General features: G+C 41.4%; 1 protein-coding gene across 1 annotated transcript in view; it reads left to right on the top strand.

Moving 5' to 3' along the window:
- Nucleotides 1–27922, top strand: part of LOC311047499 (chemokine-like protein TAFA-5) — a gene marked incomplete at its 5' end in the record, with an annotated part of 220374 nt that overhangs the window by 23496 nt on the left and 168956 nt on the right. The window lies entirely within an intron of this gene.

Raw genomic sequence — 27922 nt, 5'->3', positions numbered from 1 at the left:
GTTCTCAAATGTTGTATTTATTTATTGAAATACCCCCATTCGCTCAGTGTAACAGGCCAGTATAGGTCCATTTGGAACTCGAGTAACCGTGAGGGTCCCTGGACCCCACTTTGAAAACCACTAAACTAGACAATGCATAGCAATCGTCCCTCCCGGCTATGGGTGATGTAGAATATTGAACCTGTGTAAGAGTCTGTTTGGTTCCATTTTTGTACACTCATTCAGAGATAAATTCACAATAAGAATAATAAGTCTATGTTCTACCCCCCCCCCCGGGCCCATGCCTTTTCATAATCGCAAACAATCCCCAAAACAATTATTATCACGGGTTGGAGAGTTGTAATTACGTTTTGCCTCTGGATACCGTGCACCCAAAAGATAGAGAGGGCGCGTGTGCGTGTGTGTGTGTGTGTGTGTGTGTGTGTGTGTGTGTGTGTGTGTGTGATGGAGAGAGCGCAAGCACTACTTGTAGGCACTTCACAAATGCACATTTTTTACAGTCTATGGATATAGCGTCTGTAGCGAGTTTTACTACAAGATTAACTATATCAGGGGTCTTCAACAGGGGGTCCGGGACCCCTAGGGGGTCCTCAGAGCTACTACAGGGGGTCCGCCAAATCTTTGTGTGATATGATTTTTTTTGTTTTCCTTTTCTGAGGAGAACTTTAGCCAAAAATAGCAGATCTACAAGCTCACAACGCCTCGCGCTGCAAGGTGTTGTGGGCTTGTAGATCGGCTATTGTTTGCAAAGAGGCTAAAAAAGAGCAGACCACGTACACAAAAATTTTTGAATCTGAAACACAATTTTATACGATATAGAGGGGGGGTCCCTGCTTCATCTCTTTCTCAGCTAGGGGGTCCTTGGCCTGAAAACGTTGAAGACCCCTGGTCTATGGATAATAGCGTCTGTAGCGAGTTTTACTACAAGATTAACTAGATGAACTCACACTGTCTGCCTCTGCTGTGTTCAGAGGTCAATCAAGCACAGAGAACATCTAGGCTGGTATTACTTGTGCAGCCGTGGTCCAGTAGTAGTACTAGCCTGGGAACCAGACCAATCTGCCATTGCAAAAAATAATAATTGCCCTCGGCAGATTTGGTCTGGCACCGCTCAGTTGTGATTGGATTTCACTCCCTCCGAAGTAGTGATGGACCAATCAGGGCCCAGTATGCAAATATGGGGCGGGTTTATCACCAGAGGCATCTAACTATAATTTGACTAACCTCTGTGGCCATGGTGTCTCGGTGTCTCAGTGTGTGCCCGTTTCTCCTCACTGGCTGGAGCACTTGATCTGATTTTGCACACAGCCATTGCCCATTACCATCTGAACTTAACTGCGAAGCCCGTTATTCAATTTCATCAAATCTCAGCTTTTTATTAGCCATTATGTGTCAAACAATGGGAGTTACCGTTGCCAGGTTTCGCGCGAGAAACAAGCAGCAAGGTCTGTACTTTCGCCTGCGCCCTTCACCGGGGCTTGGGTGCTCATATCCCCCTACGGGTATGGTCTAGTTTGTTTTAATCTGCCCCTTGGAAATGCAGGTTCCACACAGAGATTCCAGATTGATATGGCAGTGATATTAATCTGGCCATACTGGGCTAGTCCGGTACATATAATAATACTAATGATAATAATGTGTGTGGATGCCTACCCACAGTCACTCTAACAAAATATCTCCAACCCTTGTTTCCAGTCAAATAGAAACTGATACTGATGTTTAGATATGGACCAGTATTTAAAAATCTAAAAGATGTCCGTTATCCTACCTTTAAACTGCATGACTCCACCAACGGGGATAATAACACCATATACCTGACCATCAATGACTCTTGGTCATTTGCTCGGCCGGCCACATGTTGCTGCCTCCCGTATCCTTTATTTTTCTCTACAGCATGTCCAGTCATAATACTAGGTTTTGACCTGCATGTCTCTTGCTTTTATTTCAGGTATATGGCATATAATATTGTACTTTTACTCCACTACAATTATTTGACAACTTTAGTTACTTTGCATAATATAAATGATTATATTAGAAAACATACATTAACCACGTTAGCCCTGTTTTATACCTAGGCTATTTGAAAATAGCCGATCTACAAGCTCACAGCGCGTCGCATCGCAACGCGTTGTGAGCTTGTAGATCTGCTATTTTCAAACATTTAGTATTTTTACTTTTGGTACGTTTAGTACGCATTGATACCAACTAGACCTTTCCTTCTATATTGTGAACATCTCCTGGAAGACTGTTTCCTAATGCAATTGCCCTATAGAATACAGCTCTCTTTATGTAAGTGGACTTTGGTCGAGGTAAACTTATGAGTCCACCTTTTGCCCCCTAGAATGTGTATGAGAGCTTGAACTATAAAATATTGTATTATAAAGATATTTAGGAGTCTGCTTTTTCATGAAAATGTAACTAATTTAGCCGATAGTCTTAACACTGAGCCAATTGAGATGAGCATGCGTATCAACTACATAAGTATGGTATCTGACCAATGATCCAACAACACTGCATAGCACTGTCTGTAACTGTAAGGTCATGTGTTCCGGTTAAATTCCCCAGTCCCCTTCTTACGCTGTAGGCTACTGCTGCTCTGCAAGAGGCCAGTCACCTCTTGAATAAGTGCTGCAGAGGTTAAGTATATGGCCAGTGGTGGAAAAAGTACTCGAATTTTGTACTTAAGTAAAAGTATCAATACTGCAAAATGGTGTGTAGAAATACGCTTTTACAAGTAAAAGTTTGGTATCTCTTGACATACTACTGGAGCAGACCTATAATGCTGATGCCAAGGAAGCAAGCGGTCTGGATGGCATTACACTCAGCCCTGCTGCCCGGACAAAATGGGTCTACACAAAACCACTCCAGTATTGGCATCAAAATGTACTTAAAGTACCAAAAGTAAAAGTACTCATTGTGCAGAATGTCCCATTTCACATGTTCAAAATGTATAAAAAAGATCTTTTGATGACGCATTGTGAGCTTGTAGATCTGCGATCTAGATCAAATGGCCGAAATGTATATAGGGTTGAAGTGGTTAATACATGTTTTGTAATAATAATCAAAATCTACAAAGTAACTCAAGTTTTCAAATAAATGTAATTAAGTAAAAGTAGAATATTTAGATCTGAGATGTAGTGGAGTAGAAGTAGAAGTAAAAGTATTGGAAATTGGAAATACTCAAATAAAGTACAAATACCTCAAAATGAGTTACTTTCCACCACTGTAGATGAAACCTTGTTTTCCATTCTACATAGTTCTATGTGACAAGATGTTATGTTCCAAGCGGGAACACAATCGATTGACTGGTCATTAGAATAAACATGCTCTGAAAATGCACTTGTTAAGTGGTCAGCTGGGTGGGCCGTGAACAGTTTCGAGATTCTCAAGTGGACCCTGATCCAGAAAAGGTTAAGAACCATTGGTAATTTGGTACAGAAGATACAGACCCAGAATGTGGGGGCACCGTTAAGCCGTTAGAGGGGGTAGTCAGTAGTCAGAGTTGAATCCTCCTTTGTAATGACTAGAAGGTCGCCCCCGCTACGCGGGGGCTCGCGTCTAGCCCGCGGCCACGCCCACGTAGCGCCCGCGGCCACTTGGCAGCTCATATAAGTGGCGTAGCGTCCTGAGGGCCAGTGGGGCCGTGGCTCGGTCAGTGAAGACCCTGTAGTGCGGATGATATGTGGCATAGAGGGGCAGATTGTAAATCCCCAGAGGAAACATCCGTGGGCTACCATTGGTTCAGCGATGTGTGCGGTCGCCCTGCGGCCCCTCCTCCTCCACCAATGTGCAGTATTGAGAGCCCTGACGTCACAACAATTGGAGCGATGGGCACTGCACTCTGGTTGGTTAGGGTACACCTAGGGCCCAGGTAGAACCCAGTTAAAGCCTGCATGGGCAAACCCAGTTAGGACCCGCCTTGGTCCCACATAAACATGGCTAGTTGGGGCCCACCTAAGGGCCAGGTAGAAGCTACTTATAGCCTGCATGGGCATCGCAGTTGGGACTGAAGTGGATGCCGCTGACATTGCTGACATGGGGTCCATATGGTTTAGCCCACCTTGAAACCATATGGGAACTACGCTGGCATGCAGGCTGGAATGCAAACGCTGCATCATACCTGTAGTGTGTAGTTTGATGTTGTGTGTGTAGCAGATATACCTGCAGTGTGTAGATCAATGTCCATATGAAAGTCAATGCCCAGCAGTGTTTTTTTTTTCTCCAGCAGAGTTTCTAGTGTCTCTGTCTCTCTCTGGAAGAGGTTGCACATGAACTCTGCAGCCGCACTGAGACGCTCCAACACAAACACTCTGACATTAAGCTGCTTCACACAACAAACATCAGCACCACGCTGCTGTTTGTCCAAAAGACACAATATCTCCTCTCCCACCGACGTCATGTGTTCATTTATCGACAGCCGTACAGACTCCTTTTGACACATTTTACCTCGTTTATCCAGCTCTCACTGACTCTCCACATCGGGCTGTTATAGCGCCACCATGAGGCTGATTAGAGAAATCTCAAGTGGAATTTCTTCCTCGGCATAGTGGGAATGTGGGTGCAAAGTTGCACGGAAAGTGCATGCTGTGTTCATAATGTGAGGCATTTTGGTCCAAACGGAGCAGTCCTGCAGACTTTGGAAGCCATTTTAGCCAATCAGGATGGAATATGAAAAATCTGAAAGGGTTTTTTTTTTAATGACTGTGGAGATACTGTGTACCGATTTGCGTGATGTTTGGGCAAAATATGTAGGAGTACTGTGAGAAAAGGTGTTTAGCAAAAAGCGGCCTCCTGGTGGCACTGTAACAGGGCCATGTGAAAGAAATAGGGCAGAGGTTCTGAATTGGCATCCAGGGAGTGTGTGTGCATAGTTTCGCTGCGATCAAGTCAACGATGTGAGAGATTAGCTATCACAGACGGACGGACAGGTCTTGCGCCATGCCTTTCGGCCTGGCGGAGACAATTAAAAAACGAAAGTAAAGGAAATTACCATTTCTGCAACAAAAGTAGGCAACAAACTATACTATAAAAACATTGGCCACATTGTCAAATAATCTAAGAAAGAGGCAATCATGTAGAAAATAGCCGATCTACGCAAGCTTACAAAGCCTCTCAACGTGAGGCGTTTCGAGCTTGTAGATCTGCTATTTTCACAATATTTACTTGTGGAATGGAGTCAAACAGAATGGGGGGGGGGGGGTGGCCAGATCAATTACGTTTATTTGGGGGGGGGCGGCCTGAAAGGGTTGATAAGCACTGCTGTAATTGGAGCGAAATTATCTGAAATTACTACATGACCATAATGCAGCCTAACATGCGTTGCACGGGGCGGTCCTGCCATTACGTTAGTTACTGTAGTTGCTGTGGAGCTACATAGTTCTCCAGAAGACACACACAAACATACACCATCTACAATGGACTAACTGAGCAGCAATATTGACATTCACCACACGAACGTGCATTGTTGACAAAGTGATTGCACAGCCGCTGCAGGCATGACAACCACGTTAGCGTTAGCTACATGCCACTATCACAGCTCCCTGTCCGTCGTTGCTGCGACTGAATGTGATGGCTACAGCAAGCTCTCTGCGATGCCATTGTCTGGAGACTGCTCCTGGCATGACACGACCAATGAGAGTGAGCGCTGTCGTTGTTGCTAAGATACGGTGGCGTCACTGGCCCATAGCTTGTAGATCTCTCACACATGATTGGCGTAGGCTGCGTTGCCAGGTCTGACTGTTTGTATAAGCGATTTTGGGCTTATTTGGGTGCACTTTTGGGCTCGTTTCCATAGACCACGGCAGCGCTTATTTCTTTCCCGTGACCGATGTGGCAAAAAAAGGTGCAAAACGAACCATCCGGAAGTAAAGTGCGAGATGAAATATATAGCACTTTTTGATTATTAGAGAAGGAGACAGATGTGAAGGTGGAAAATGGAATGTAGGAGATTATATAGTTTTTCATGAGCGATTTTTGTAGCAAGTTGTGAGTGAATTGGGCCACTCCTGTGGGCGGGGGGCTGATTAGAACCATTGGGGTTTGGGAAGGAGACGCTCTCTGTTTGAGTGGAAAGATACTTTTGTAAAACATTTGAGTAATTTTTCCACCACTGGTTTCGACCTGGTCTTGCTTTTATTTCTTGTGTGGGAACACACACACACGCATGCACGCACACACACACACACACACACACACACACACACACACACACACACACACACACACACACACACACACACACACACACACACACACACACACACACACACAGGCACAGGCACCTTATTAAACATGCCTCTACAGTCTACGGCCTCCAGGACTCATCCATCCATTCCACTCACACTGCTGTAGAGACTTTATGCAAATGACTCCTTCATTATTCCACTGAGGCCTTCATCAATGAGTCTCCCTCTGTCAGGCAGAAACCTCCTATCTCCATCATTTCAACTTTCTCATGTTTTTTTGTGTAAATTAACGCAGATCAACGCATGAAGTTGTGAGATTGTAGATCGGCTATTTTCAGCATTTTTGATCCACGGACCGTTTTTGACCCAATTCTATTTTTATACGTGGGGCCCACGTGGGGCGCTAAAACGAAACTTTGGGATCATCCAAGGAGTCTCTGAGAAGGAGAGGCCGGATGTGGCTCCATGTCAAAAATCCTTCCGGTCAGCGTTTCCAATGTTATCTCCTTGACTAAAAGCTTAATATCTCCATTTATTTTTAACGTGGTGGAAGTGAGCCGTTTTTGATCAGCGATCACTCTGCAATGGAGGGTCTTGTTGGAAATATTATTGTTTCAGGCGTTAGTCGGGACCCTCCGCCGTCTCGCACGCACGCTCTGTTTACATGCACTTCCGTGTCAGGGTTTCTACAGCACGAAACGTATAACGTAAGTGGATGGAAGAAATGCAGGCACTGAACGTATAATATTTTAATAAACCTCTGGCACCCAATGTGTTAATTAAAAACTATTACAATAATAATGGCCAATAATAAAATCCCCCCCCCCCCCCCATGTCCAAAACTGTTATTTTTCAGGATTTAAATTAAAAAATGGCAAAAGTATATGTAATGGCAAAAAATAACACACCCCATGAAGCATTGAATTCATGGAGATTTTTTTTGTTTTTGTTGCATTCCTAAGCCAATAATTTCATAACTGGCGGACATTAGCATCTTTCCACCGGTCATGAAATTATTGCGACAAAAACTAAAAATCTCCACAAATTCAATGCTTCATGGGGTGTGTAATGGAGAGAAAATAAGTCATTTTTTGGGTGAGTTTAAATATGGAGATAAGAGGTTTCTGCCCGACAGCGAAGGATATATATATATATATATGAATGAAGGAACAGACGACAAGAAAGAACCTGTGAGGCAGTAGAGTGGAGGAGGAGGGAGGGAAGGAAAGAAAAACGAAGGTTTCAGTCTACTGATCATGAGCTCAGAGAATAAACAGTTTTGATGCCATAAATAAATAAAAGGCCTGCCACGGTGCGGGGGGGGGGGGGGGTGGGGGGGGGTCTGGTACTTCAAAGAGCTACGCCGAGAGGATGTGAATGAATTGTGATTTTTATATTAACCCATTCAGACCGGGAACACATCTGTGTCATTTTTTTAAGATTTCTTTGGGCTATTAAAAAATAGCAGATATACAAGCTCATAGCGCGGCACCGAGTGCCGCGCCATGAGCTTGTAGATCTGCTATTATTTTGTTTTGTGCAAATCTTTGAATATGTATATTTTTTTACATTTTTTACAATTTTTTTTTGCTTCTGGGGGTCCCTGGAACTAAATATTTTCAGATGAGGGTCCGTGGCAAATACAAATAATTGTGGAGATCCTTGAAATAAACAAGTTGGAAAACCACTGATATATCGCAACATACGTTTAAAAAAACAAAAACTGTTAGGATTTAGAAGATATTTGTAGAATCCCCCAGAAGCAAAGATTTGAGGTAAAATGTTCGCTTTAAAATATATATATTCAAAGATTTGCACACATTTTCCACAATCTAAAATAATTCTGCAGATACGAGGTCGTATCGCGGCACTATATGCCGCGCTATGAGCTTGTAGATCTACTATTTTTGAATAGCCAAAGTATAAGATAATGGTTAAAGTGGTTAAAATCTAAAATGACACAGATGTTTTCCCGGTCTTTAATGGGTTAAGAGATGTTGTCTCTGCTTTGCTGCCTAATGGAATGGTTGACTATATGGAAATGTTATGTCAAGCTAATCCTATCCAGTGTGTTTGCATACACAGCTTATAGTGTGTGTGATAAATGCACGTTTTGTTCACTGTATGTATTAATCAATTAATAATAGTGCCTGAATTTTCCATTTATTTTCCTGGTGCGCCTGAGACGGGCGAATCAGGGGAATGCAGTTGAAAGCTACTTTATTCATCTCTCTAAAATCCACTTCCACACTGACTATAAGGGTGGGTATACAACAGTATATATCGTTGCTGTCAGGCAGAAACCTCCTATCTCCATGTTCTAACTGTTTGGGTTATTTTTCGTAAATTAACGCCCCTACTTAATCATACTACTAACAGCGTCAACACAAAAGCTTCAAAAGTAGCAGATCTACAAGCTCGAAACGGGGAGTGAAGCGACACGTTTTGAGCTCGTACATCCGCTGCTTTTGATGTTTTTGAATTTGAACCCTAGAAAAGTAACAGTTTTTGGACATATGAGGTTTGCACCCGACAAAAAATAATAATCCTGATTTAAATGTAAACCTTTTGCCAATATCAGTTTAATTTCCACTTAAACCTATAGATTAAATTCAAGTCAGTAATTCAAACCTATTCTAAAACTGGATTAGAAGTGCAAATATCTGGATATATGGATATCTCTCTGTTTTTATTGAGAACATATATTATTTACCCTCATAATGGTAAACAAATTTAAGTCAAAGGGAGAATTACATGTAAGACAAAATATGTAGTTTATCTTTTAAAGTGCCCTTGTGGTTTTTGCTATGTGGGAAAGACCAAAAGAGAATTGAAAACCAGAATTACGGAGCACAAGACTAATATTAGAAATAAAGATGAGAAGTATCCAGTTGCCAGGCATTATAATATGGTTAAACATGACATAATGTACACTGAGACTTCAAGGTTTAGAAGTAGTCAACCCACTGAGAAGAGGTGGGGAGTGGACAGAGACCAGGTTCTATTACAAAGGGAGGCTTACTGGATCCTACATTCAATACAGGGTTCCCTAAGGGACTGAATGAAGAATTATTATTGAATCGTTTTCTATGAATTGTTTGTTCTGGTTGTGGAGTTTGTGGAAACTTTAAGAATATTTTACTAAACAAATACTATATGTAATGCTTAATGTAAACATTAATAGTACAATGAATTGTAAATGAATTGCATTCACCAATGAGAATCAGCTGTACTCTATCGCATAGCTATATATGTCACATCCTGTTTGATGTATTCTAGTTTGAAACGATGAGGAAGGCCGACGTGCCGAAACGCGTCCGTTTCTCTAGATAGTCATGTCTGCTGCGGCTGTTCACTCTTAAAGAATAAACCAAGTATATAACTGAAGAGAGTGCGGATGTTCCTTTATTATATGTATTCTCAAGAATCTGCACCCAGTTAATCCCAATTAGACTACTCCTCAAGACTCCCCTTGAGTAGAGCACGCCTTCTCCTGACGGTATTATCCGGTAGGAGAGTTGTCTTCATTTTATTGAGAACATGGCTGCACATCTTCACTGGATGGGATTAGAGGAAAGAGAGTGTTTATTGCTGGACATTTTTAATTGAACAATTGAATTTTATAACAATAGCAGTATAGATTTAAAAGAGAGTCTGTCATATACCTCAGTAGGAAGGTTGGACAGGACAGCTATCAAGCATGGATGTGCGAGGAACTCTGCTATGCCTCCACTTCTCCAGCTCATAGCAGCTTTGCATATTGTCGGGCAGAAACCTTGTATCGGCAATATTTATAAATGAATGCCCCACTTCATCATACAAGAGTGTCGCACAAAAGTTGTGAAAAAAAAGCCGATCTACAAGCTCACAGCGCGTCCCAATGCGACACGTTGTGAGCTTGTAGATCTGCTATTTTCACTGTTTCTGAAAGACTATTTTTGTTATTCGATTATTAATTCTCATGAAAAGTGATGCTTTTGGACATACAAGGTTTCCAACCGACAGCGGCGATATTTATGCCACAGGCTGTTTTTGTCCTCAATTACTATTACTTCCCCAAACACTCCGACTCGCTCAGTTAGCAAACTAACTAATGGGGCGGCCATAGCTGAGTGGTTAGTGAGCCCGCCTATGGAGCCAGAGGCCCTGGTAGCCCCAGGTTCGATTCCAGGCCAGACCTACATATGTGTCGATGAAATTAAATTTGACTCTGAGCAAGACTCTTAACCCCTTAATTGCTCACAGGTTCTCATTGGAAACAAGACTGCAAGGACTTTCATGAACGACCTGTTAAAAGGAATTATCCTTATGCGAAATGCTAAAGGAAAAATGTGAGATGCCATAATCATAACTAGTATGCTATATAAACAGGCTTTCTAGTATGATAGAAAGCCCTGATAGTGTGCTAGTAGGTATAGGCCTATAAGCTATGCTATTTTCAGCGAGTGACACCGTCGTGCAACAAAGCTTAAATGAGGCTTAGCGGTAGCAGTAATGGTTTGTGTTGGTGTAGTGGGTCTCCAGCAGGGACCAGTCCTCCGTTCGCCCTCCAGGCTCTGCAGGTGCACACACCGAGAGAGAGAAAACAATCACAATCACAGTGAAGCACATTTACATTTAAATTAGTGTATTTTTATTGGTCTCAGTGATTCCTTTTGATCATAATTCCTTGATTTATACTTCGCTTCACTCGAGCCTGTTGATCGGCTTTTTCCGGGGTGCGACACCCACCCACTCCTAACCAAGCATGAAATGACTTGTCTTGTAGTTCTGCTGGATCTCTTCTCCACTATTCCCTCCCTATAACATTTTAGTCTAGTTTTTAATTTGTTGACGAAATTGTCTATATATTAAAGTAATACTAAGTAACTTTTTCAATAAAACTAAAGTTAAATTGTATATCTTTTGTGAGTGGCAAATGTTTCACAACACCCACTCCATGAATTTCACCCCCGAAAGCCTTTTATTTATATATTTTCTATTGAACTTGGTCGGGGTTGACTGTCCCGCGAAAATGACGTCATCCGACCGGAAAATGCACCGGTTTCCTGTTTGGCCAGGAACTACCGCGCTAATAACAAAAAGGAATCTCACACTGTTTTTAAGAGATTGTAGGATTTGAAGATCGAAAAACAACAGAAAAAAGAAAACACAGCTCACGGTAACTAAAGCTCCACTGGCTAAGAGAAACGATCCACACATAGTATAAAACAATTAAAAGAACGCTTTTTGAAACGCTTCTGTCTTCCGGTGAAAACAAATGGAATTCTGGGTAACAGAGGAATAAACGAACGGCCTGCAGTGACGGTAATGACCAGCAGAGGCTGCTAAAAATCGTTATTTGTGGACCTGCATTGTATAACTTTAAGTCATAGCTTTAGTCATCATAGCTTAGTTTTTATCTAGTTTCTGTCAGTGCAAAGAGGTAGTCAGTCGACAAAAAAATGTCATCATAGTTTTAGTCGACAGCATTAATACTGGTTGCCCTGGTCTGTCGTGGTTCTTTGGACATTCGTAGCTGGCATAGCTGCTCTTACATGAATGGGAAATGATGATTATGATAAACAATATCTTTGTAAATAAGTGGTGGGAGAAGTACTCTTTGTAATGCCAGTCAGCAAAAAAAATTGTCCTGCTACCCAAAAATGTGTCCTGACTAGGCCTGGAACTTTGTCATTTTAGGGGCAAGGCCATTTGGCTTTTCGTGTTGTATGTTTTTTGAGGGCACACATGCCAAATGCCATGGCAGGAAGGCCATGGCCATCAAACAAAATGATGATTTTTAATTGACAAAAATGAATAATGTACTTTAATTAATTATTATTTTAGTACATGTACAGTATTTACAAATGATGAGTCAAAAGTTCTCTGGTCTCATGAAGAGGGGTATGGGCATGGAATTCAAAACACACTGGTGTCCTAGAACAGGGGTTTTCAACCAGTGGTCTGGGGACCACCAGTGGTCCTTGAGGGGGTTCCAGGGGGTCCCCAGCCAAATGAATAGTTAGGAACCAAATTGACCCTTATATGTCTGTAACTCTGAGAGTGTACAAAATTGAACCAAATGTACCTGTTAGGGTCCATTTGGCTCCATTTGTACACTCTCAGAGTTAAATGAACACTGATGATGGTGATACAGTGTCGATTGGGACCCCCAAGAAACCTAAATGGTTGAGTCCCTGGAATATTTTTTTCAAATAGGGGTCCGTGGGCTAATATGTGTCAATTTGGGGGTCCTTGACGCGAAAAAGGTTGAAAACCACTGTCCTAGAGACATATGGACAGGAAAGAGGCAAAGGAGAAATGGTACGATCAGTTGGGGCAGTGTGGGTGGGGCATCAAGGCCTCTGTGGCCTTATTAGGTCATATCATTTTGCCGGTGTTAGAAAGCCAAACTAAAGGGCAACGGCGGGCCGTGGCCTTCATGGCCTCCGTGAAATTCCTGCCCTGGTGCTGACCCATTGTTTAAACTACACGCCAGCGCCATGTGCCCACTGTGCCACACACAGAATATGTGTGGATCCCACAGTAAAGCCCAGCGGTTTACATGCTGTCTACATATGTATGGACTATTCCACGTGGAGACCGTTATCTGAGGGAAAAATCAGCGATGTCCTTGAGCAGCGTACTGAATGCATACTGTACCCTCTGGAAAACCCTCTGGAGATGCTGCTGTTCAGGAGGTGGACAAAGTACTCAAGTGTTTTACCTAAGTAACGGTATCAATACCGCAATGTGGAAGTACTCTGCTACAAGGAAAAGTCCGGAATTAAAAATATACTTGAGTAAAAGGGCAAAAGTATTGGTATCAAAATATACTTAAATTACCAAAAGTAAAAGTACAAATAGCTATACAGTATGTGCCACTTCAAAGCTTCAAATGTCCTGCCATCGCCAAGACAGTACATTTTCAGGGGATTCCCAGGGCAATAAGAGGGACAAAGAAGGGCATTTAAAATGCTGAATTATTTTGATGATCACTGCTTTTATGATGCTAATGATTTGGGCAACTGGTCAAGGACCTCTTCAAATCACCTTTCGCCTCATAATGAGTCTGACACCTTCTTCAACACACATTCTTTTGTTCTCATGTATATGGATGTCTGTTGAAGGGAAAAACGGGGGTGTGTAGTGACAACTTCTTTTCAGGGGCAAAACAGTGCATTTTTAAGTGCAAAACAGGGAGGAAAAAATGCATTTTCAGGGCACTTTCAGGGAAAGAACAGTAACGTGTGAAGTTTTGAAGTGGCACATCTGTACGTATACAATAGGGCTAAAGTGGTTAATGTATGTTATATAATAATTTATATCTGCAAAGTAGCTAGTAACTAAAGTTTTCAAATAACTGTAGTGGAGTAAAAGTACAATATTTGCCTGAGATGTAATGGAGTAGAAGTAAAAGTACAGAAAATTAGACATACTCCAGTAAAGTTTAAAAAAAAACTCTAAATTGTACTTAGGTACAGTACTTGTACTTAGTTACTTTACACAACTGCGAACAAAGTACTCAACCCCAGCACAGCACAGAGTCATAGGATAATCCTGGTCAAATATTACTCCACTACAGGGTGAAAGTTGCTCTGTCAAATTTGTACTTGAGTTAAAGTACTGGATTACTTGCTGGGGTATTCAATGGTGCACAATACAAAATAAATGTTAATTTTGAATATCAATGCATTGCTGTAATGGAAATGTAGACAAACATATAACAAATAACATCCTCCTTCATTATTCAATGAATCGAAAAAAGGAATCGATACATATCAAAATTATTGATGGTTGCAGCCCTACATAGCTCTACACAGAGGGGCCTGGTTTTGTGTGTGTGTGTGTGTGTGTGTGCGTGTGTGCGTGTGTGTGTGTGTGTGTGTGTGTGTGTGTGTGTGTGTGTGTGTGTGTGTGTGTGTGTGTGTGTGGTGTGTGTGTGTGTGTGTGTGTGTGTGTGTGTGTGTGTGTGTGTGTGTGTGTGTGTCACTTCATTGCCTGCATGCTGGTGAAGAAGAATTTTATGTAATCCACAGTTAATGTTTATGGCAGACATTCAACCCATAACCTTGATGTTGATGCACGAGTCGCTGCACAATGTTGACAGAAGAATCTCAATCTGAAGTGTCTTCACCAAGTTGTCAAGGACACTGGCACAGATCACACACACACACACACACACACACACACACACACACACACACACACACACACACACACACACACACACACACACACACACACACACAGACGCAGGCACAGATCACTCCACGGCTTTCACACTCACAGATGTCATGAATGGATGTTTACAACCTAGGAGTGAGAACCTCGTGCACAGAGCCTTCAATCACCTTAAAAGCTAGCGGTTCCCAACCCTTTTTTCAACCCAGGTTTCTGCTTGGAAAATCTCCAAAGTGTGCACATTTTCAGAGCATGTTTTCTTCTATCGATCGATTGTGTTGTGGGCTTGTATCAATGGAACTAACTAACACAGTATACTTTAAAGTTTTCTATTTATCGGTACCACAATGAAGACTCAAGTTTCAAAGTTTTTAATGAACAAAATAGCTTTTTTTATGTTATCATTTGAATCTTTTTGTATTATTTGGGTTAGGGTTGGGGGCCATTTCTTTTGTTGTGCATGCTACAACGTCTGAGCACAAAATAATTGGACAGTTTTCTACCTGTACACAAGACATAACAATGAAGAAACCTTGAACATTAATTGAACATTGAACCGTAATCACAAAACAAAGCGTTGAAATACTTTCACCGTCTGATAGGCTATCGGTCACATGCAGCAGTCTGTTCATATCATATAGACTAATGACACAACACTGAATGGGCTGAATGAAGCAATTTCACTTAACCCTTTAAGTACCGGGAACACATCGGTGTCATTTTAAGATGTCTTTGGCTATTCCAAAATAGCAGATTTACAAGCTCTTAGCGCGGCACTCAGTGCCACGCTAAGTGCTTAAAATATATAGTATTTTTTAAAGCAAACATTTGTAACTCAAATCTTTGCTTCTGGGAATCCTATAAATGTTTTCTAAATCCTAAGAGTTTTCTCAAACTTTTCCATGTCAAGGACCACCCCAAATTATATGTATTTGGCCGCGGACCCCCATCACAAAATATGTTGTTCCAGGGACCCCCCGAAGCACAGATCGGAGTTAAAAATGTTTGTTTTAAAACATAAATATATATTCAAAGATTTGCACAAAGTTTCCACGATTTTTCCAAAAAATTGCAGATATACAAGCTCATAGCACGGCACCGAGTGCCGCGCTATGAGCTTGTAGATCTGCTATTTTTGAATAGCCAAAGAAATCTTAAAGTGACACAGATGTGTTCCCGGTCTTAAAGGGTTAATTGTACAGAATTGCAGTTGCAAACAGTGCAGGACATGCTGTGGCCAACCCGAGTTCATCTTCATGAAATATGGTCTCTCGCTTCTCTTATCAATCTTTGGAGTAAATGAGATTAAAACAAAAACAATGGTACTTTCATTAAGTTTGGCTGGTAAATAATTTCTCTGAGAACGTGATGACATCTAACAGACATAAATGAATTGTTTAATCCATACGTAGTTTTAGTTAAATTGATGAAAACGGAAGCATCCGCCATCAGGCCCCAGGAGAGCGGAATAATTGCCTGATGACTTTAGTGCAGTGGTTTCCAAACGGTGGGTTCGGGACCCATTTGTGGGTTGCGGACCCATTTTTATGGGTCACGAGTAAATAGCCCTTTTTTTCGGGGCCTATATATTTTATTATTATTTCAAAAGATTTCTCACATGCAACATGCATTATAAAGTGTATACAGGGTATCTGCACATTTCTAAAGTGACAATGTAAGGACATTTAAGACCTTTTCAACACATTAAGTGCCAGAGTTTAATTAAAGGGTACATCTAGTGCTGGCATTCTTTACAGTTTACGCTGATATGTTTAGCGCGGTAGTGGCCAAGACGAGGACGCGGATGTAAACAATGGATGCGTGTACGATGGACGATGGTCCCGTCTAACGCCTGGAACAATAACATCTCTCACGCGAGCCGCCATTGCGGAGTGATCGCGCACCGAAAATGGCTCGTTTTCACCACAGTAAAAAGTTAAGGAGATCCGGAGATCTCCTTAGATAGAGTAGATATAAAGGGAGTGGACGGAAGCCATTTTTTTTGGCACCCATCCACATCTGTCCCTTCCATTTTAGAGGCACCTTGGGTGATTCCAAAGTTGCGCTAGGGTGACCCTTGTGGAGAAAAAAACAAAGGAAAAAAATTGCTAAACGGTTATAACCATTTATGGCACTCCACGCATGGCTTTTCAAGAATGGTCCGGACCGTTTTTTTGCACACAATGTGTTACCACTAAAACATTTTTTTTATAAATTAAGATCATTACTGTGTCAAAAGTAATCAACAAACTATACTACAAAGGTCAAACATTGGCCAAATTGTCAAATATTACCTAAGACAGAGGCAAACATTTCGAACGCAAGGCGTTGTGAGCATATAGATCGGCAATTTTCACAATTCCGTGGAAAAAAATATCTGTGGAAACTGAGTCATACAAAATGTAATGTCTCAACTACAATTTCAAGTGCTTTCTAGGTGGGGGGTCCCCAGTTCAAAGATGATTATTTTGGGGGGGGGGTCTCACCATTGCTCTAGAAGAGCAATGGTGAGAAATGAGAAGTGATAGATATTTGAAATGGCAGCTCTCTCTCGCCCACACAGCGGGAGGCAAACCTCCCCAGGATGTGTTCTTAACCCGTTAAAGCCGGGAACGCATCTGTGTCATTTTAGATTTGAGCTGTAACCATTATTCAAAAAAATAGCAGATCTACAAGCTCGTAGCGCCGCGCTACGAGCTTGTAGATCTGCTATTTAAAACATTTTTTGAACATTTGTGCAAATCTTTGAATTATGTTTTTTTTTTTTTTTTTTTTTTACTCAAATCTTTGTTTCTGGGGGTCCCTGGAATAACTTATTGGTATGGGGATTGGCGGCCAAAAACATATAATTTTGGGAGTCCTTGACATGAAAACGTTTGAGAACCACTATAACAAAATACGTTTATTTAAAAAACTGTCATGTTTAGAAGACGTGTAAAGATTTGAAAAGATTTTTCAAAAATAGCAGATCTACATGCTCATAGCGCAGCACAGAGTGCCGCGCTATGAGCTTGTAGATCTGCTATTTTTGAATAGCCAAAGAAATCTAAAATGACAGAGATGCGTTTCCGGATTGAATGGTTTAAAGGGCATGTGCGGGCTCCCTGCTGCGATGTGTGTGAAACACCCCTTTCACTGGCAAAGCATGAACATCTCTCATTTATCTGAGCGTTTATATGACGCATGGAATGATCTCTGAAGTGCCTCTTTGAAGACTATACAGTGGAATGCTATAACCGCCAGCTAGAATGGAACAGAACAGACATTTTAGTGACCCTGCAGCATCACGGCAAAATAGATGATCTGTCCCTCCGGCAGTTGTACGCTTTACAGGAGAGCACATGCCATATACTAACATAAAAGAGAACACATGCCATACTAACATAATACATAGATAATAACATTGTTGCTGTAGAGCAGAAACCTCTTATCTCTATATTCTAACGTTTTGTGTTGTTTTCCTGCAAATTAACAGCCTACTTGATCTTACAGTGTCACACAAAAGCATCAAAAGTAGCAGATCTACAAGCTCAAAACGCGTCGCTTCGCGCCGCGTTTTGAGCTTGTAGATCTGCTACTTTTGATGTTTTTGAATTTGAGTCTTGAAAAGTAACAGTTTTGGACATAATGAGGTATTTCCACCCGACATAGATGACATAATACATCACATGAGCTCTGATTTGGGTATACATTTATACACGTGAATGTCTTTGACTGAATGAGTCTCTTGAGTGATGAATTCACACCATTGGTCGGGTGGTTTGTCTAACAACAATGAAACTAGCCAATCGCGGCACAATCGTCATTCCACACTATGGGGTCATGACTCTGAGGAAGATGTCGTAGACATCGAAACGTAGCGTCACCTGTTACTAGCACCTTAAAATAAAAAAAGGGCTTAAATGTCCGAGCGTCCTCTCGTTCTTCACTGCTGTATTGTCCCGTTCCTGTGACACAGCGGACCTGCCTTGTGCTGGCTGAGGCGCGGTGGTGTTCCTCTTCTAATCAAATGAACTGTTGCACCCCTAAGGTGGAGGATGCTGGAGTATTTACAATTTTCAATACTTTTACTTCTACTCCACTACATCTCAGCGGCAAATATTGTACTTTTACTCCACTAATTATTTGAAAACTTCAGTTACTATGGTTACTTTGTCGATGTGGATTATTATTACAAAACATGCATATACTTTGGATATTTGAAAATAGCCGATCTACAAGTTCACTACGCGTCGTTTGTCACGAGTTGTGAGCTATTTTCGACGTTGTGAGCTTGCTATTTTCAAAAGGTTTTTTTGTATACATTTTGAACACGATGGGACATTCTGCATAATGAGTACTTTTACTCAAGTCAATTTTGAATTCTGGACTTTTTACTTACAGAACAGAGTATTCCTACTGTACATTGTAGTATTGATATTTTTACTTAAGCAAAACATTTGAGTATTTCGTCCACCACTGGAGGCAGGTATATCTCAGAAGTCTGGCTGATGTGACAATGAGGCAGAGAGACTGGTGTTGCAGTTCCATTATCGTTCTCCTTACATAACTCAGCGAGACATATAATGGGAATAAAAAGAACATTGCATTTCACTTCGTCTCCTGTGCACTGCTAAACTTCAGATGTAGTTAAAAAGACATTATTATGTCCCTCAAAATATCCAATGTAACAATATTCCCCTCCGGGGCGGTCTTTGTTTGATGTCTTTTATTCATGGGGCGAATAAGTATTGTAGGTTTGAAGTCGGTAAAAGTATTGAAAATGGGAAATACTCCAGTAAAGTAAAAAAATCCTCAAAAGTGTACTGAAGTACAGCACTTAAGTAAATGTGGGGTTCACTGGGTTCTGTACCACCTATATCCGACCTATACTCGATGCTGTGCACTCCCTCGGGTCCTCGGCGACGTGCGCGTCTAGTAGGTTTGAAGTCGGTCTGTTGGACGGTTCTTGAGATGACTACAGACGGACATACAGACACATAGAGATTACATTAATTTTTTTGTAAGATGTCGCCTGTAAGATGTCGAAAAAGGAATAAACCCGCACACTCGTCTGCTCCAGTGAAATTTTATTGACAACGTTTCGAGCCAAGGCTCTTCATCAGGTCAAACTCAAGAAGTGTGTACCTCACCCACTTAAATAGACTCCCACAGGTCACGTTATCAATCAGTGGGTGGGACAACACCATAGGGTAATCAGATAGAAATTTAGAGAGAAATATCTAATAAATACGGTGTTCAACATTTACATATCATATGTAAATGTTGAACACACTACACACTTCTTGAGTTTGACCTGATGAAGAGCCTTGGCTCGAAACGTTGTCAATAAAATTTCACTGGAGCAGACGAGTGTGCGGGTTTATTCCTTTTTCTTCATATTACTTTCAAACCCAGCACCTCAATGAAGTGATGTGCATATTCTATTAGTTTTTGCCTGTAAGATGTCGCCTTCTTCTTCTTCACAGCAGAGGAAACCATGCAAGGCACCAACCAGTTCAGTTCACCAAGTTCAAACTCAATTTTTAACATTTTTTTTCGATAACTTTTTAAATGTATTTTAGAGAATATGTTGTGTTAAAACATTTTTTTTTTTAACATTTAAAAACAAAAAAAACATGGTCACCAGAACCAAGGACGGGTGTTTTTGATGAATCCATCATGATTAAAATGGAGTTTGAAGTTACAATGGGTTTGTATAGGAAAGGGGCATGTCTGATAAAATGAATATCAAATATCTAAATACTGAATCAAGCAACAACTTTCCGGGGTGCTCCCAAAAGTCTGAGTAGATGATAAAATGACCAATTCTTTTTTTGTTTAAGTGAAATATCCCTTTAAGTACATTTTGATACCAATACTTTGTAGCCCTTTTTCCCACCACTGATGACTCCTATAATCAGCTGTTCTACCTCCATACCCACTGCTAACCCCCCCAAGGTCAAGGAATTATAAGGAATTAGAATTGTGGATGGTTAATTATGAGGAATTATAGGGAATTATGACTGAATTATGAACTGCTAAGGACCCTTTGTATCAACCACAGCATGAACCCAATGCTTGGCATATGATTGGCCAACATGAGTGAAAACCATGTATGTCCAAATTCCAATACAATCACTCTTCAGGAAATTTAGAACATTGTTCCGATGTAGTTATTATTATTGCAATATGTTTGCACAAAAGTAGCAAAAATAGCCGATCTACAAGCTCACAGTGCGTCACAATTGAGACACGATGTGAGCTTGTATAGATCGGCTATTTTTGCTTCTTTTGTGTGACACTGGAGTATGGCAAAGTATAGGGCATCAATCTACAAAAAAATAACAACTTAAGTTGAAATATGGAGATACAAGGTTTCTGCCCAACAGCAACAAAAGTGTGTCAATCAGTAACCTAGTGTCCTTGACGTTGCACTTAATCAAGGTTGCTTCGTACATAGGCTTATAAACAACATTATTATTTTGATGTTATTGTATCTTTAATGGAAAACGTCTTGCTTAACATGACTTACAGTAATAGCATTACTTAAGAATGCTATTTCCCCCTTTCACAAATCATGTTCATGGCTGAAGGGGTGCGTGTGCCGTCTTTTCATGTTGGAAATTGGAATGTTATCCCATGCATAATTCATTAATTTATCAGGGACGTTTTAAACCACACAAGATTGTCTGGCTTTTTAAATCTTCTTCATATATGAATATTAATCCCCGACCGTAACGCTCTTGACTTTGCTTTGACATCTGTCCTTGTATCATCATTCCACAGTTGGTTCAGTTATTCTAACATAAGTCTTTATATTTGAAGTCAATAATAGACCCTAACTGACAGAGCACAGTCTACACAGGATAATTACCACAGACATGGAAGCACATGTAAAATGATGTACATTTACACGTGTCTGGTTTTAACTGTGAAACGTTTAGTGCTGTAGCAAAACCAATGCTCTTTTTGTTTTCTTCTTTCTTCTTACCTCATGAGTCATCAGGGACGTGCACAGATAGACTCTAGGTGGTGCTAGAGCACCTGCCCTTTACCCTCTTGACCAGAAGTGCCCTTTTACAGCAGGGGTTTTCAACAGGGGGTCCTCAGAGTTACTACAGGGGGTCCGCCAAATCTTTATGTGATATGATTTTTCTTTTTACCATAACCACTCGAAACCTAGCATCCCTTTTCTGAGGAGAACTTTAGCCAAAAATAGCAGATCTACAAGCCCACAACGCCTCGCGCTGCGAGGCGTTGTGGGCTTGTAGATCGGCTATTTTTGGCAAAGAGGTATAGGTGTAGAGGGAAAAAAGAGCAGACCAAGTAAACAAAAAAAAGTATAATTTACATGAGCACCTGCCCCTCAAAATGTCTGTGCACGCCACTGTGAGTCATGACAAATAGAGTGCTTGTTGAGCTTTTGTTATTTTTGGGAGATCATTTTTTCTTCAGGAACCACTAGCCTGACACTTCCACTTAGCCTTGCCTACTTGTTGCCAATTATTTGTACGAGCTCTTGTTTAATTGGATCTTGTTTACTTGATACACTTATATGTCTTAGCTCTTGCTCATTTGATTTTCCAGTTTTTCTCATCTGTTTAAGAAAGTAGGTAGCTGATATATTGCACTTTTACTCTTAGTTGTTTGTTTCAGAAGAGAATGCACTTAAGACTTCTTCTGGTGTACTGATTAGCAGTTTTCTTGCCTACCTATGTTGAATGCACTTATTGTAAGTCGCTTTGGATAAAAGCGTCTGCTAAATTACTGTAATGTTATTCCATCTCTTCAATATTTTATATTATATTTCATGACATACACTTTGTGAGAATTCAGTTTCATTTTTTAACCTCTGAAAGGGTTTACATGTACAGTACATGTAATTCAATTCATTACACTTTTTTTTGCTTTTTGCTTTTCACCTTAAAGGAGTAGGTCACCCAACAAAAAAAATGTTTTGTCGCATTCCTATCCTAAGCCAATAATTTGATGACGAGCTGTGGGAGCTGTAGGAGACACAAAGAGTCTCCAATGTGTCTCCTACCGGAACCCACTGCTCGTCATCAAATTATTGGCTTAGGAATGCGACAAAAACTAAAAAATATCCATGAATGCGCAACCCGAGCGCCTCAAAATAGTTTTATGTTAGCTTTTTTATATGGCTCAGATCCCACAAGCCCCTTTGACACCTGTGAAATGTCTGTCACACATGATCAACATGAGTATGTTTTCATGTACAATGTGCTTAACAAAGTGTACCTTCATTAGTCTTCCAGACAGCTTTTTGCTTTTGTTTGCCCCACATCCCTGGAACAGACTGCAGAAAACGTCCAAAGTGGGAGTCATTGCTTTCCTTTCAGGCAATTTCAGAAGTTGATTATTGCGTTTCATTTGTCTCTAATACAGCGGTCTTCAACAGTTTTTGACAGCAATACCATCAGTGTTGTGTACATTTTTTTTGTTTTTGTTTACACATTATTTTGTATTAACACAGCCAGAGTTTAATCTCATAATGTACTCACCAGTGCCAAGGTTTTATTGTTGTTTTTTTGTTTTTTTCATGTCGCCATAGACCCCGCTAAATCCGGTAAAAATGCGCGTTCATTTGGTTCTACACACACAGGGGATCTGTGTGAAGCTAACAGTGCAGACCGCATCTCATTGCGACCCGCCATCTTGAAGTTACAGTGGTGAACGCTAGACAGTGAAATGTGAGGAGAAAAACAACAACCGAGATAATCGATAAAACCGCATCCCAGACAGGAAGCGGATACGATAGAAAAAAACGGAACCCGTTTAATTCCGTTTCCGGTCGGCCTACCGGAACCGGAAATGGATCAAAAAAATCGGAAAGTGCACTTTTTCGAATTAACATTGGATTTTCAAAATATCACCAGTTCGCGTAGATCTACGCGACTGGCAGTCAATGTGTTAATGTGATGTATTTAACCATACTTAACTTAGGCTACATAAAGTTGACCTTTGGCTCTTTACCTTTTTTTTCCTCAAACATCTTCGCTGGAAATACACATAGCTCTACGAACTTGTAGATCTGCTCTTTTGGACAAATGTTCCCGCTAGAATAGGGATGCTAGGGTTCAAGCAGATCGGCTAATTTTGGTACTTTGTGTGGCACTGTTTTACTTTTTATTTACAAAAACATTTGTAACTTATTTTTCACCCAGTGCCAATGCCTAAGCCTAAGTAACCCTGGGCTCTACTCTACATCTGCCAGCCTGGGGAGAGCCCCGAACTGAGCTCATGCTTCCTTCAATGCATGAGCAGTGAGCAAGCCGCTTCTTATCACTGCAAATGCAGGTTCCACATAGAGATTCCAGGCTAACATCTTTACGCAGTGATATTATAGTCTGTTTTTTAAGCGTCTATATATTTATATCATTTCAACAGCTATAATATAGACGGTCTATTATATAGACGCCTAAAAAACAGCTAATCAACGTCTAGGCTAAGCATAGACATTGAAAAAACTTTCACTTTTAGACCAGCTATAACCCGGTTTTAGCCTAGCCCTGTATTTCAGACGTCTAATAGCCTAAAAAATGTTCAGTGGGAAGGTTTCTGCCCGACATTGGACGATATACCTCTTTCAAAACACAACCAAAAAGAAGGAGAGAAGAGTCCAGGGGGAGGTTAACAGTTAAACAGCCTCTCTTCTCCACGCTGCTGCTGCATCATCAGGGAAACAACCCGTAAAGACCCCCACCACAACCCCACCTCCAGAGTTTCCCCAAGCTAATCTAATAGGCATATTATTCAGCCCCGCGCGCATCTATTAAAGTGGGCCGTGCCTTTGGATTTATTGCCCGGCTTTAAGCCTATGGTAAAGGCTCCGCATTAGGCAGATGATATCGCTCTATATGGGAAATGATTATGCACACTTGCAAGAAGAGAGTGGGGCGGATATAAGGGGGGCTTGGCTTAATTAAATGCAACGTCTCGGTTATACATCAAAAAGGGGGAGGGGGGGGGCTGCTTCCCCCCCATACTCGTTTTCTCTCGATGCGCTGCCGTAACCCCCTGGACCCCGAGCGAGGCAGCCTGCGCGAGCCACAAGGAACGGTAATGGTTTCTAAATAACATTTGTTTTCGAGGCAGGTTTTTGTTTTTAAGTTTGGGGGGAGAATTGGATCTTTCCCTGAGCAATGTTCTCGAGTATAAACATAATTGTCGCTCTCGAATTTTGTTGTTATTCATATGGTTGTTGTTTATTTTCCGCTGTGCTCGACAGCTTTTGCAGAAGTTCTTTCTTTCACGCTGCACGCTTATGGAAGAGGATGTGTCGTTTTGGGGTGTCGAGTACGGAAACGACATTATCTGTACTTTCTTTCAAAACAACATGTGTTAGAAACATATGGTTGCAGCATCCCGCATCGCTGTTAGCATATGTTGTATACTGTACAGTTATCGATGCTGATCTCTAAATGTAAAACATCAGAGGAAAAAATACAGGTAATAATTGGTTCATCATTTTGTGCTAGTTTTACACGACTGGAGGTTCAGGCCGATATGCGGCCCTCACACCTGTTGCACCGCTTTTTTTTTTGCTGTGTGTCCTCCTCAGTCTCAGCATCCCGACATATACAGCATCCTGCTGACGGCTTTGGGCACGTCACTGCTTGGTTATTTCCTCGCTGTTGCCTCAGTGTCTTTTCTGGCCCTTAATGCTTGCATTCTATTCGCAGGAGTTTTAGCCCTTTTCTCTGGAGTTGAGGCAGTGTTGCCATATTTTGTGAGAGAAATAAGCAACCAGGTCGAGGAAAACAATCCCAAAGGAAGCAACTTAGGCCACATCATAGACATATAAAGGTAGACGCCTCCTCCGGCTCTGAGGCGTCTGTATCTCGGGCGCGCACCAGCATCCGCCCTCATCCGCCCCCTTCTGTGACACACGCGACTGAGGGCGGAAGCAATACAAGGGTATTGCGATACAGGTTGCTCCAATGAACTGCAGAGGCCAATGAGGTATCTAGGTTTCTATCTATGGGACACATGAGCACTTTAAACCTATATGCATCGGCTATTTGAAAATAGCAGATCTAAAAGTTCACAACGTGTCGCATCGCGACGCGTTGTGAGCTTGTAGATCTGCTATTCTCAAAAACTCTTGCAATAAAATGTGGAATATTTGTCATATTTTTTAAACATTCTAACACAAATGCACAAAACATTTTCGTGCCTAAATAAGCAAGTACACCTTAGAAACCGCCGCAACTACCAACTTTTACAAGCAACCTCACAGTAAAAGAAGACCAAAGTCGCTTATATAATAAGCCGAAATGGCGGTGGAGAGTTGGCTTCACAGGCACATAGAAGGGGGGGGGGCAACAAAACAATTTCAGTGACGGTGATACCCTGCAATAGAAACGAATGCCTGGCCCGACACGAGGAGGAGCCCCCCCCCTCTGAGTGTGTGTGATGGACCACCTTTTAGAGGGCAAAGGTATCCATCGTTTTTATTATTTCATTGTTTTTCTTTCTGTCCTGTTACCATCACCGTGATACATTTTTCTGTGATATCGCATCACACCGCTCCCTGGGACACAATTTACAACGGGTTAGAGCGTTGAAAAGTGTTGGCTTCGTACCACCCGCGGGCTTAGAACAATCATATAGCACGGGTAAAAAAAAAAACGCGGTGGAATCGGGCTCCGAGATTGAATTATATGTCAGTGGGGGCTTCCTCTGTGAAATATACAGTGTGACAGCGTTCTTTTTTCAACAACCATCCAGTTCAAACATACTCTATAAATGAGAGCTTCTGGACAGCCTGTGTCGATCTTGGAGTTTGTATAGTATAGCCTGGCATGGCCAGACTATAATATCACTGCGTAGATATTAGTCTGGAATCTCTGTGTGGAACCTGCAATTCCAAGGGGCGAATAAAAAAAATGCCTCTGGTGAATAACTCACTGCATATTTGCATACTGGGCCCTGATTGGTCCCTCACTACTTCGGAGGGAGTGAAATCCAATCACAACTGAGCGGTGCCAGACCAAATCTGCCGATGGCAATTTCTTTTGCAATGTCTGGTTTCCAGGCTAGAAGTAGTACTCCGATATATGTTTTTTTACATAAGTAAAAGTATCAATAACAAAACGTAAAAAATACCGTCTTACAAGTAAAATTCCTGTAAAAGCACAAAAGTATTGGCATAACAATATACACACCGTACCAAAGTAAAAGTACGGAAAAATATCCAATTTTTTTTTTAAATAGATGTGACGCGTTGTGAGCTTTGTCTATTTTCAAATAGCCAAAGTATAAAATACGTCATAAGGTGGTTTAAAGTGGTTAAATAGATTTGTATGCAATATTTTAACACATCTTGCTTAGGAAATACATATCATTTTGGGGGGGTCCTTGACATGAACCACTGCTGTCAAGCATCATGGTTGCAGGGTGCAGGTCGCCCCCATGGCTTCAGAGCAGACAGACAGAGCCCTCATGTTGGTTTGCTATGGTGTTAAAATGACCGTAAATCAAGCTGCAGCTCGATGAGTGTCAGGCGTGGCCGAGCAGGCCCTCGCTGCACTCGCTGAATAATGTAAAGAAAATGCTCCTGTGGCGTGTTCAGCAAGAGCTGTTCAGGGTTGAAGTCATTTCAGGAATGCTTTCACCACAGTTACTGTACATAAATTGACGTGTGTGTGTGTGTGTGTGTGTGTGTGTGTGTGTGTGTGTGCGTGTGCGTGCGCGTGCATAAGTTTGACTGTGTGGAGGAGAAGGTTCTATATATACCCTTTAGGTGTCCATGCATGAACTGTCTAAGCCTGTTACATTTGTTTCCCTGTAAATTAATATTAATTTGTGCTTTCAAATAAAGAATGTAAGTGTGTGTGTGTGTGTGTGTGTGTGTGTGTGTGTGTGTGTGTGTGTGTGTGTGTGTGTGTGTGTGTGTGTGTGTGTGTGTGTGTGTGTGTGTGTGTGTGTGTGTGTGTGTGCGTGAGTTAGTGTGCATGCATATGCAGATTAGCATTAGCTCTTAAAATAGCTTGTTTGAAAGCTCTTGGCACCCTGATCTTTAGTCCATTTTGTTATTTGGGAGCACTTAAATTTGTTTCTTTCCAATTTGCAAATTGGTGCTGTTTTTGTTTTTGCAGTTTTGTTTTTCTCAATTTACCGGTAGTCATTATGCTGATTTCCCATTGCAGACTGAACTATATGCTACAATCTACCACAGGGGTCTTTAACAGGGGGTCCGGGACCCCTAGGGGGTCCTCAGAGCTACTATAGGGGGTCCGCCAAATCTTTGTGTGATAGGATTTCGTTTTTTTATATTAACCACTTGAACCCTAGAATTCCTTTTCTGAGGGAAACGTTAGCCAAAAATAGCAGATCTACAAGCTCTCAACGCCTCGCGCTGCGAGGCGTTGAGAGCTTGTAGATCGTCTATTTGTGGCAAAGAGGCTATAGGTGTAGAGGGAAAAAAGAGCAGACTAAGTTTAAAAAAAATCAATCTGAAACACAATGTTATACAATATAGAGTAGGGGGTCCCTGCTTCATCTCACTCTCAGCTTGGGGGTCCTTGGCCTGAAAACGTTGAAGACCCCTGATCTACCACATGGTT

This window comes from Gymnoscopelus microlampas, assembly GCF_963454915.1.
Source record: "Gymnoscopelus microlampas genome assembly, chromosome: 6".
Classification (NCBI taxonomy): Eukaryota; Metazoa; Chordata; class Actinopteri; order Myctophiformes; family Myctophidae; genus Gymnoscopelus; species Gymnoscopelus microlampas.
Note: the sequence above shows the minus strand (reverse complement) of the source record. Positions and strands in the feature narration are given on the sequence as shown.